We start from the raw sequence: 12,138 nt of genomic DNA, 5'->3' as shown, positions 1-12,138 counted from the left end.
TAGAAGAAAAGACAAGAAAACTCAGTCATTGCCAAGCTCCTCTAGGCATGACCGAGTGTCAATGCTAAGTACCAGTGAAGATTTTGATCCCACACTCTCCTCCCTATTACCAAGAAAGACCAAGAGTCTTAGGGAGATATACCAAAATGAAAGGTATGAAGATTATGATGAGAGTGTTAATTTTATATTATTTTCTCATAGTGATCCAATATATTTTGAAGAAGCTGTTAAGGAGAAGAAATGGTGTAAGGTCATGAATGAGGAGATAGATGCTATAGAAAGGAATGAGATATGGGAGTTAACTAATTTGCCTCCTAAGAAGCAAGTGATTGGAGTGAAATGGGTCTGCAAGACCAAATGCAATGCTAAAAGAAAGATTGATAGGCATAAGGCAAGGCTGGTAGTCAAAGGTCACAAATAGCAGTATGGTAGAGATTATGATGAGATGTATGCCCCGATTGCAAGAATGGAAATTGTGTGTGCTGTCATAGAAATTGTAGCTCAACACAAATGGAAGGTATATTAAATGGATGTGAAGTCCACCTTCCTAAATGATGTATTGAAGGAAGAAGTATATGTGGAGCAGCCACTTGGTTATGAAGTAGTAGGTGAATAGAACAAAGTATATAGATTGAAGAGAGCTCTTTATGGGCTCAACCAAGCTCCATGGGTATGGTATAGTAGGATTGACTCATATTTGATGAGCAATAGCTTTAGCAAAAGCAATGGTGAGCCAACTCTCTACATCAAGGCAACAAATAGAAATGTGTTGATTGTTGTCTTGTATGTAGATGATTTAATTTTTACTGGTAATGACAAGGCTCTAATTGGTGAGTTCAAAGAGGCCATGAAAAATGAATTTGAGATGATAGACCTTGGTCTCTTGAAGTACTTTCTAGGCATAGAAGTAAAACAAATGCGTGATGACATCTTCATCTCTCAAAAAAAATATGCAGGGCAGATCTTGGAGAGATTTAACATGCAAAATAGTAAGCCAGCCCCCACACCAACAATAATAGGTCTGAAGTTGAGCAAGGAAGACTCTAGCAAGAGAGTGGATCCAACACTATACAAGAGTATGGTTGGAAGTTTAATGTATTTGACTGCAACTTGGCTAGACCTAATGCATGCAATAAGTTTGATTTCCAGATTTATGGAAACACCAAAGGATTTTCATTGGCAAACGGGAAAGAGGATCCTAAGGTATGTGAAAGGTACCAAGAGATTTGGAATTTTGTATACTGTAGCAAATGAATTCAAGTTGATAGGTTATACAGATAGTAATTGGGCTAGAAGTATAGATGATAGGAAGAGTACTCTTGGATACATGTTTCATATGGGGTCAGGTGCAATTTCATGGGCATCTAAGAAGCAACCTATTGTTGCTCAATCTATAATAGAGGCTGAATACATAGCAGCAAACGCAGCAACATTTTAAGCTATTTGGTTAAGGAAGATCTTCATAGATTTGAATCAAAGGCAAGAGGATGGAACCATAATTTATTGTCACAACATCTCATCTATTACATTATCTAAAAATCTAGTCTTCCATGGTAGAAGTAAGCATATTGAAATCAGATATCACTTCATCAGAGAGTTGGTGGAGAATGGGGATATCAAGATGGAATTTCATAAATTTGAGTAACAGTTAGCAGACATTTTCACAAAGCCATTAGGCATAGAAACTTTTTACACCTAAGAAAGTGTCTTGGTGTAGTTGATTTGGATCAATAGTAATCCTTGTTTGTTTGGCTCAGGACAAAGGGGGAGTGTTGGAATATTAATTACATATAGTCATTTGTCCCTAGAGCCAAATGCCCACCTACCACCCTTGACGACCTGCACAATAGCCAAGAAATTTATTACTGGTAGGTGAGTTTTCAAATTTGTAAATGAGAGGGAAAAAAATTTTAGGTCAAAAGACAAAATGGAATGATTAGATTCATTCGACTAGAGAAGAGAGACAGATAGAAATGGAAGTTGAAGACCTTAGAAGTTGTAGAGAAGGAAGAAGGAAGAAGTTGATCAACAGATCCAGTTGTCAGAGTGCAAAGAAAAAGGAAGTTCATTTCGTGCCTGCAGTTGCACATGTTTCTTCTCTGGTCATTCTTTAAGTTTATTGTTCTGTTGAGTTCGTCTTGTGAAGTAGTGTTTGCTCTAGGCACCATTATATGGAACCATTAGAGCTGCAAGTTTAAATTTTATGAAGTTTGAAGTTGGGTTTTTTGGTAGAAGCCATATGCTCCTAGATTTTGTAATAGTTTCAATCAAAGTTGAATAGCAAGCAAGCAGGCATATGTGAATCCATTGCTTCTTGTTCATTGCATTTGTGAAGTTTATTGTTGATTATTTTTAAGCCTTGGGTTCTCTGGTTTTAATGGTGGTAATACTCACATTGGAAGTCTATCACTCGGTTTGCTCTTTATTTGAGTTTTTAAATTTATAGTTATTGCCGAGTTCACTCGGCATCTTCTTCTTCCAAGCTTCTCTCTCTAGTGGCTACCGAGTTCACTCGGTAATCACACTATCGAGTTCTACCTTGCAGTGGCTACCAAGTTCACTTAGCATCCATTATTGCCGAGTTGTTCTTCATCCACCGAGCTCACTCAACACTCTCTTGCCACTCGATTTATTAAAGTGCCGAGCAAAATTTCCACTCGGTAATAGTTTGTGCTGAGTGAAATTTTTTAAAGTTGTGAATTTAATTTTTAATATTTCTCACACCTCTTCCTTTGTCACCTTAATTAAAAAACACATCATTTCATATTTTGCGCTTACAACGATTTCATCATCTCTAATGTGATCATAGTCACTTTCTCTCACTTCTCTCAAGTTTCCATATTTACCTCCTTATCTTTACCCAAGAAGGTTATCTACCAAACAAGATATATAATAATGCAGACCACGCTATTAGTGGAAATACTTGCACACAAATGCATATCTACCAGTGATGAATGTATTCTTATTTTCAAAAGAACATATAACTTTAGCTAATTTTATAAAAACTGACAGAAATCGTCATACCGAATGATAGACAAGTCACTGGGAGAACCTAATACGTGTTATACAGAGATCATTAATCTGATAGAGATTGATTTGTCGAGATGATTGACTCCCTTTATTGACATGCTCTTTGTACTAAATCTCAGAAAATATCATTTGCTCACAGAATCTCTCTCTTACGCCTCTCCATATCAAAATAGGATTCGATAGATACTTATGGATGACTCAAGTGCCTAGCTGAAATCGTGACATGCTTGACAAAGTAATTGCAACCTATGAGTGAAGTTTGTTTTAACCCACTTACTACATCTGTTTGGATATTTTGTAAGATTTTGTAAACCCTAGTAGAGAAAGCCAAAAGCGTAGTTCTTTGGAAGGGGAAGAAAATTGAGTAGCTATGCAACAAATGTATCGGGATACTACTACTTCAATTTTCTTATGCAACATCTAAATATGTATAGGAGCCTATGGTAATGATTTTATCTCCATCTGTATCCATGTATGCTTCAGGCGGCATTAATATTTTATATCAGTAACATGAATTCTTTTATTTTAATCTTTTCTATTCTTTCTTACATTTGCAATCCTGCTCTGATATCATGTTGATTTTCTAAGGATCACTGCAAATGTACTAAGCACTGCCATTATATTTGGTATGTGTTTTTAAAATGGTAGTGACCTCTTATTTATAATGAGCAAAGGCTAAGAAGAGACATGTCCCTTTTTATGGAAGAGACATGTCCCTTTATGGGACATATAATCATATATATATGTATGTCATTATTATATTGATTTCTCTCATATAATAAACTTATATCTCATAGGTAATTATATCTCATATATAATTATATATAGTCATAGGTTTATCTAACTAACGATATCAAACATGAATACAAATTTAGTAATTGAAATACCTTGTATAAGTGATATATATCCCGATCTATGTTCTGCACACAAAATAAGTTAGTTGAAATTGACATCAAATCATAAGCTATAATAACATTTATTATAATAATCCTTAGTAAATATCATTGTATCCATAACCATCATTCATATGGAAATCCAAATAAGCCATTGCCTTTTCAAAATAGATTCCTATAATATTCTCATTACGAATTTGCTCAAACCTTTATAGATCATAGTTCAAGGTCAATCACCCTTGTACTGCTAGAACATTGGAAGGTAGGCTTCCCTTCCATCTCTCAATTCACCTTGGTGACTATTTATTCTCCTTATCCAAGCTCTAGAGCATGGAAAGATGGTCTTATACTTCTTGGCAAACTAGCATGAAAGACATGTCGTCCATTCCATCTTGGGGTGGTATACTTGGTGGTATCTCCAACCCAAAAGCACAATAAGCCCCTTCGCCCATGAACATTACATCAATCTTGGGGTGTGTTGATGCGAGTTTTGTTCCACTACCACATGCTGAATCAAATATTTACTAATTCAAGGAGAAATACCAAACACTCAATCCTCTCTTGATATAAGGCCATCTCTTATGATAAGCTTGCAAATAGGGATAACTTTAAGAAACCCCTCCCGAAAAAAAAGCCTAACATGCTGGCGAATCCAACATTTTATGCGCAGGAAAATTTTAATGTTGAGGGAATTTTTTTGTTCCATGTAGGGAAATAAAATATTATTTGTTGGCAATTTTTTTCTTGCCCTAACAAAAATCATTTTAAATATGGCAAATTAATTTTTTATTTTGCTAATAGCTAAATAAATGATGACTATTTTTTTCCTTTCAAAAAATGAGATTGTAATGTTAGAGGCGAATTATTTGTTTTGTAGGAAAACAAATAATAATGGTCTTGGCTAATCTTTAGTGGTAAACTAAAAAATTGTTTAATTTGAAAGCAAATTTGCAAGTGTATTGGCTAGTGATCTTTTAAGGCTTTATGATTTCCAAGTATACTAACTATTGACTAGTGTACTATCTATTATTAATAATGCCAGTGTCAATGATAGAACTAGAAGGTGCATTTTGGGGCTAGTTGCTTGAAAAGACCTAGAGCCACATGAAATTCTCTAGAATGGAGACACATGACAAGTTTTGCATGAAAACCAATAACTAGAATGTAGTGAACATCATATCAAGATTAAAATTATTAATGTGGTACTAATAGTTACAATTATTACATTCCATTTACAGCCAGCTTGGTAGACATTCGATTGTTCAACATTAATGTGAGTACATTTTCCACACTTGCAAATTAATAGGAATATGAAAAAAAAGATATGAAAGATCGCAAATGCTAAATAATCTAATGCAACTACTATTAAGGAGTTTCTTCAATTCCTTTTTCACTATCATTTCTCAAATTCTCAAATTGGTTTGCAAAGCTTTTTGGTTTGTAGAGTTTCTTAAAATATTAGGTTTATAATTGCCATGAATACACCAATTCAGTGGAAATGCACCACAATGGGTTTGTAAAAGCCCTTTTTGGGCATGATACCTAAGGATGTCCTAGCCATTGTTTGCAAGGAAGATGCCATAGGTCCTTTCATCTGCTATGCTTTGTTCATGGTCCTTGGCCATGAATTCATAAGAAATGAGAAGATGTATTGTGTGTCCACATCTATTACCTCCCACTTCCTCAGGTCTCTTCTCGACCTTCGAGGAAATCAAGTAGACATTTTGAAACTTCTGCGTAACATTTTAAGGAAATATTTTTAGAAGATGACATCAAAATTCTTGTATTAGCTGAGTAAGTACCGAGGCCGAGCATTGCCATCCCTTTTGCAGACATAGTAGACAAGTGTTGGGAGTAAGGCATAGGGAGCATTATATAGAAACATCCCTTCTTGCTCGACATGAATGAACACTAATTGACTCACCATTGAAAGTGGGTGCAGCTTAGGAGGAATTGTTTGCAGAAGTGGTTATTGTTGGATGACATCAGTGACACCAACTTCACATGACTGCACAAGTTCAATGACATTATCATCTCCAAGAGATTCCTCATGGAGGGGCTTGAAGACCTTTATGATTGAAGGCTTCAAGCTATCAGCCTGCTAATACTCCCTATTCCCTAGTTCCCTGTTCCTTGTTTCTTGTTTCCTTGACCCTTTCCCTTTGGGCAAAAATATATTTTAAAGATATTTATTTTTGATAAAAATGATAAGTAGTTACTTTAGATTGGGCCTTGCCCTTGAATGTAAATTACGAAATAGTAAAATTAGGCTGATTTAGTTAGCTATTTTAAATATCTATGCTATGAATCTGTACATTGTAGAATCTCAAATATAATAGTTTTTGGCTTCTCAAATTGTTGTGTTTGTTAGTCTGCGACACTATTTTTGGCTTCTTAATGCACTGTTCAAATGTTAGTCTGTGACTCTATTATAAAAAAAAAACTATTACAAAGTCAGAAACAAAATAAAGGTTTTCAACAATCCCTTATGGTTTTATATTTGATTAATGATTTATAGTAAAAAATTATTCAATGAAAATTTGTAATATGTATATGTATGTCCTTTAAATTTTGAAACCTGTAAATTTTGATAATATATGAACACAGGGGCTAGGTCCATGCAAGTTAATAGTTATAATAGTCTTAACTATTATTAATTTATTTTAAAATATTAAATAAATAAATATTATTATTATTAAAGTTAAATTTATGATACATGTAACATTATGATTCATGATCATGCAATTTAAATTGTATAAATAATATTGAAATTTATTATTTGATTTGAAAATAAAAAGTTCAAATTATAACTTATATATAAATGTTCATATAAAATATTGAATATTAATTTATTAATTCATTACTTCCTATTTTCAAATCTAAATTTATTTAAATATCATGATCATCATAATATTTTTTATTTTTTAATCATATTTTGAATTAAATAAAAAAGGTTAGGGTTATTTAAATTTAAATTAAGTTATCATTATCAAGCTAAAGCAATCTAGCAAATATTGATTATAATCTAAATTAATTTTAAAAGTAAAAACATTACGATTATTAAATTAGGTTATCATTATCAAGCAATTATTGATCGATGAATGATAATTGATTACAATTTACAAATTACAAATTATAATTTTATATTTTTTAAAATTTTAAGTTTTATTAATTTTACATGTTTATTTTATTCTAATCAAAATCAAGAATTTTGGAAATTGTCAAGAAATTCAAATAATTTGTATGTTTTAAGTTTTAACTAAATCATTTAGTTACAATGTGTGCAACATTACAACTCATTACTGCACTTTTTGATTTAAAGTTAAATTTGCATTGTGCAACAATAAGATAAATTACAATTTAAATTATTAATATTTGTTATGCAAAAGGTTTAATGATTCATGAATTGATTTGGACTGTTCAATGAATGAGAGATCAATGACTATGGCTCTATTTCGGGCCAAATTTTAAAAGATCTAAGTTAAATTCTATTTCTACTCGAAATCAAAACACGTGTAGTCCAAGATTCTTTCTTATAGTTATGTTTGAGTCTCGACCGTTGGTTAAAAGAAAGATCGACTACCTGACATGAATTTTAGATCAATTTGGGGAATATTTTCCCATGTGCCTAGATTCATCAGGAATCATAACACGTGTTTGGTTATTGCAATACTTGATTAAGTGTCAGGACTCATTTATTATGTTTAGTCTTGTTTATTAGTTAATCTTGACTATTAAGTAAAAGAAAGATCAATGACCCGAGATGAATTTCATGTAAATTTTGGGAATGTTATCGCTATTCTCAAGAAACATCTAGAATCATGACACATGTCAAGGACATGTGTCCATGACAAGTGTCACAATTCTGGATGACTTTTGAAAACAACAATAACATTCCATAAATCGACCAAAAATTCATATCAACTGGGGCTGCGTGGGCCATCGCTTATTAAATTTGATAATCAATTATTATTATTAAATTTATTTAAAATGTACAAATTTCAAATTTCAAATGTATTAAGTAATTAATTATTACTTTTTATTATTATAATTATGTACATTATTGACTATAGTTACATGTACATTGTACATAGTACAATACTTTAAAGCATTAATTATTTGTGTTTTAACTTTTAACTATTAAACTTTTACTTTTATGTTTTTAGACTATGAAGTTCAGAGTTCTCGAGAGTTCAAAACTATAGGGTTTGCAAATTTCAACTTTTCAAAGGCTGTGACTGAATTCCATTTTCTATTTTGAAGACTGAAAGTTTGAAACTTGAGTATCATAGGAAAACACCAATTATCTAAGTATCTACTAACACCAGTATTATCGAATCTCAAATCTCGATTTTGGGTATTTAAAATTAAATTATTTTTTTTAGTGCAATCACAACAATAGAAATCTTACTGTCTTATGTTTACACTTTACAATTTTTTAAAATAGGGCTTGAAGAATAATTTTGTGTAATAACCAGTAGCAAGCATGAGAAAAACAAAGTAAAAAACCTCCAGTACGAGTGGAAGCAAAAAGGAAAAGAAAAATATTATATAACTCAAGTAAGTGCTACAAACCCCAGGTTTCACTCACGAATGTCATTATAATTTTTATCCTATTATACATGGAGATTTGGGAATCATGGGAATTAGAAATTCATTGTTTAATAAGTGGAAAGATCCATAAAAGGTGGGAAATTATTTCACATATAACAAAAGTATTGACACACATACAAATAAATTAGTTGCCTTGGTTAGTGGATTAGCAAACCTCATTGTAGCTGAAGTATTCCCTTGCCCTAAAATTGTAATGCTATGCGCTCAGAATTATGATGAAAATAGAAAGGCAATTGTAAACCAAAACACTTAGGAGGAAATTTTTTCCATAACTGAGAGTGAATTTTTTACTCAGTTAGACGTAGGGTTAGGGTTTAAACTAGAAAGCTTTAATGAGTGCATTGAGTTGGATAAACTAGCATAGGCTCATGAAAAACTAGATAGAGTTTTTCAAGATTCATATATTAAGGGTTTAATAAACTTAGAGTTGTCTACTAATCATACTAGTGTTACTATTACACTAGACATAGACCATAAGCCTCCTTATTAGTATGATATTTTGTGCCATGAGTTCAAAATACTATTTTTAAAAAATCATTTTGTCTAGGATTGGATAGTAACAAGGAAGTGGGGGTCAATGTTCTTGAAATGATTTATAATATACATTAACAAGGTCAGTCGATTGAGAAAGTAGATGTAAGATATAATTATGTTTAACAGATTGCTGAATCTATGCAAGAACAATTACTAATGATTAAACAAAGTACAACTATAGGCAAGATGAAGACATTTAGGTTCACAAGTTACTTGTGCTACCTTCTTTTAGCAAAGCAACACCCAATATTTGAGACTAATAACAACAAGTTTGATATTGAGGTCTACAAGTTTGATGAGAAAACCTGAAAGAAATCATAAATCCCAAGCCTAATATATGAGTGGATACATAAGATAGGATGATTGGTAACAATAATAACTACAAACATTTTTTAGACTTCTTTTTGGCACCTATTTACCAAAAAATCACAAGCACTTCAATGCTTAGATTGCCTGCATCTTGTAAAGATTGCATTCAACTAGGAAGTCAAATTCAATTGGCTAATTGGTTCTTCATGGAATCTGTTGAGCTGTCATTTTGCATGATGCTTAATGACATGAATCCTTTCAAACTCCTCTCTTGAAAAGCTGATCTAGGATCAACTCCAAGGTTCTGGGTGATCTTGCAACCTACTGGAATCTACTTAGTAGAAGATAAATGTGAGTGTTCACAAGGAGGCCTTTGCTAGTTCTAACCAATTTTGATAAGATGTTGAATCTGCTTGCTATCTCAAAAAAGTAATCACAAAAAGAAATATATCTTTTGTATTTTTTTTGGTTTATGATGAATTTAGTTTAACAATGCAAGTATATGAACTCCTAAATCAATCAAGTGTTTGTAAAAGGGTAAAAGTACAAAATTGTATCACCTTTTAGGCTGGCTTATCAGAATGACTGAATTTGAGTATTTCTATCTATAAATCAATTTTATTCAAACATATGATATAAACAAATTCACTATAGATAAGCTATATATGGTCTCACAATTTTTCAATTGGAAATATCTATTAAATGCATGTTTTATACTAGTTTGTATCCAATTACTAAAGAAATAAAATTATTTCAAAAAACTAACGTTTCAATAACTCTTACTATTTTTTATGATATATTTTTAATAACATATAAACACCATTTTATAGAGTTCAAAGTCAAGAATATTCTCATATAGAGTTTATAGTGTTTAATTATATATGGTATATTGTAATTAAAAAATTCTAAAAGTATGCATTTTAACACTTGAGAAGATGTCAAGTTTGAGTAAGGAAAAAATATTAAATTATATTAAAAAAATTAAAAATCACATGACGTTCTAGAGGAGAGAGTCCTCTTCAAGAATATATAATTTTTCTTTTGGTTAGAAAATATTTTTTTTCAAAAATGTGGTGGGAGATGAAAACTATCAATTTCAAATGAGTTAATTTTGAATCATTTTAAAAGATAAAATATAGGTCTAAAGCTAATTTTTATTTTTAATTTTTCTATCTATATATGTTATCTATAACATATTCTAGGATCAAAGGGAAATAAGTTTATTTCCACATTATTTTGTGGTGGGAACTAGACCCCTAATTTTCAACATTTTTTAGCTAGTAAAAAATTGTCTTTAAAAATTAGGAAAATATATCAATTCTTATTCCAAGTAATTATTAAAAATTATAATCCTAAAATTCATCCATCTCTACACATTTCATTAGTTTACTTCATTATCAAATTCTAAATAATGCTACCATTTTTATGTCATTGAAGATGAACAATTATACTTTTTTTAGCCTTTTCCTTTATAAAAAGGTGACATAGGTTTGCGCTTTTACCCAAAATAAAATAAAAAAGATAAGGTAATGAGAAGTTTAAAGCAAATGACTTGAAAAATAAATCCCTAATGGACATAAGCCATGAAGATAACATGTTTGTGAGTTAAGCCTTTGAAAAGATTGGTAGATAACCAATAAAATAAGAGCAATGCTTCCTTAATTCCACTAATGCAATCATTGATGGGAATTTAGTAACTATAAGATGCTTCACTTCTCATCAGATCACAAGGGTACGTAAAGGGCACTCATGCGAGACAAAAAAAGCTATGTATGAATAATAGGTGATCTCTTCTCCAACTAAGTACATAAGCAAAATTTCTAAAAACATGACAAACACTAGAATTAAAAGATTTCTCAATAAATAACAAAACAAAACCATTGGCTCCATTACACTCCATGAACATACATCCATAAAATATAACACACTATGACAAGAATCACTACACTCAGAATGAAAGCACCAATAACATATATTATTGCATCAAAATAAAAACCTGGAATACATATTTAATTCCTCATTTATAGGCAATCATCTCCTCAATTTGTGTTGAGAGTGAGAGATTCCTTCATGCAAATATATGCTTAAAACTAATAAAAAAAATCAAATTACGTACAAACTGATTCTCTAAATGGTGCTAAGTAGGACTCCACCCTTGTTTATATTAATTAATGGGTGCATGAGCCTTTACATAACTTAAAAACAATAAAAGAATGAGAAAATAAGAAGGAATTTGTCAGATGATGTAGGAGTCTCTGGTGATGCCAAAAATAAAAGCTCAACCTTCTATGAATGTTTGAAGGAGTTAAACTGCTATCAGAGTGCATTTTTGGTGCATAGAAATCTCTAAATTTGGAACTAGAAATTAACTATCAATGCATCTCTAACTTCTTGAAAAAAATTTGGCGCACCTTTGGAGAAGTGCACCTTAGTGATAGGTCCAAAAATCCAAATTTTCCCCAAGTGTCAAAATTAAAATTCTAGCTTCTGGGTTTTCTTCCCCTTTATACAAGATCCATCCTCTGCCCACTATCCTTGATTAATTGACAGAGTTCTAGATCATACTCCTTAATTCTGTCAAGAATATTTCAAACTTGCCTTTCTAGATGGGATCTCAGAATTCTTTCATGATCCAACTCTTTCTGCATATCTCCAACTTTTTTCTTAAGCACCATAATCTCATTATAGAGCCATGAATCACCTTGAAGAGACACATCAACTTGAATGTTGATTTTTACATGAATCAAGAGCCAACATA

This window comes from Cupressus sempervirens, chromosome 1 (genome assembly GCF_028749045.1).
Source record: "Cupressus sempervirens isolate cs-2001-9-10 chromosome 1, ASM2874904v1, whole genome shotgun sequence".
NCBI classification, from domain to species: Eukaryota; Viridiplantae; Streptophyta; class Pinopsida; order Cupressales; family Cupressaceae; genus Cupressus; species Cupressus sempervirens.
This window is presented reverse-complemented; position numbering follows the sequence as displayed.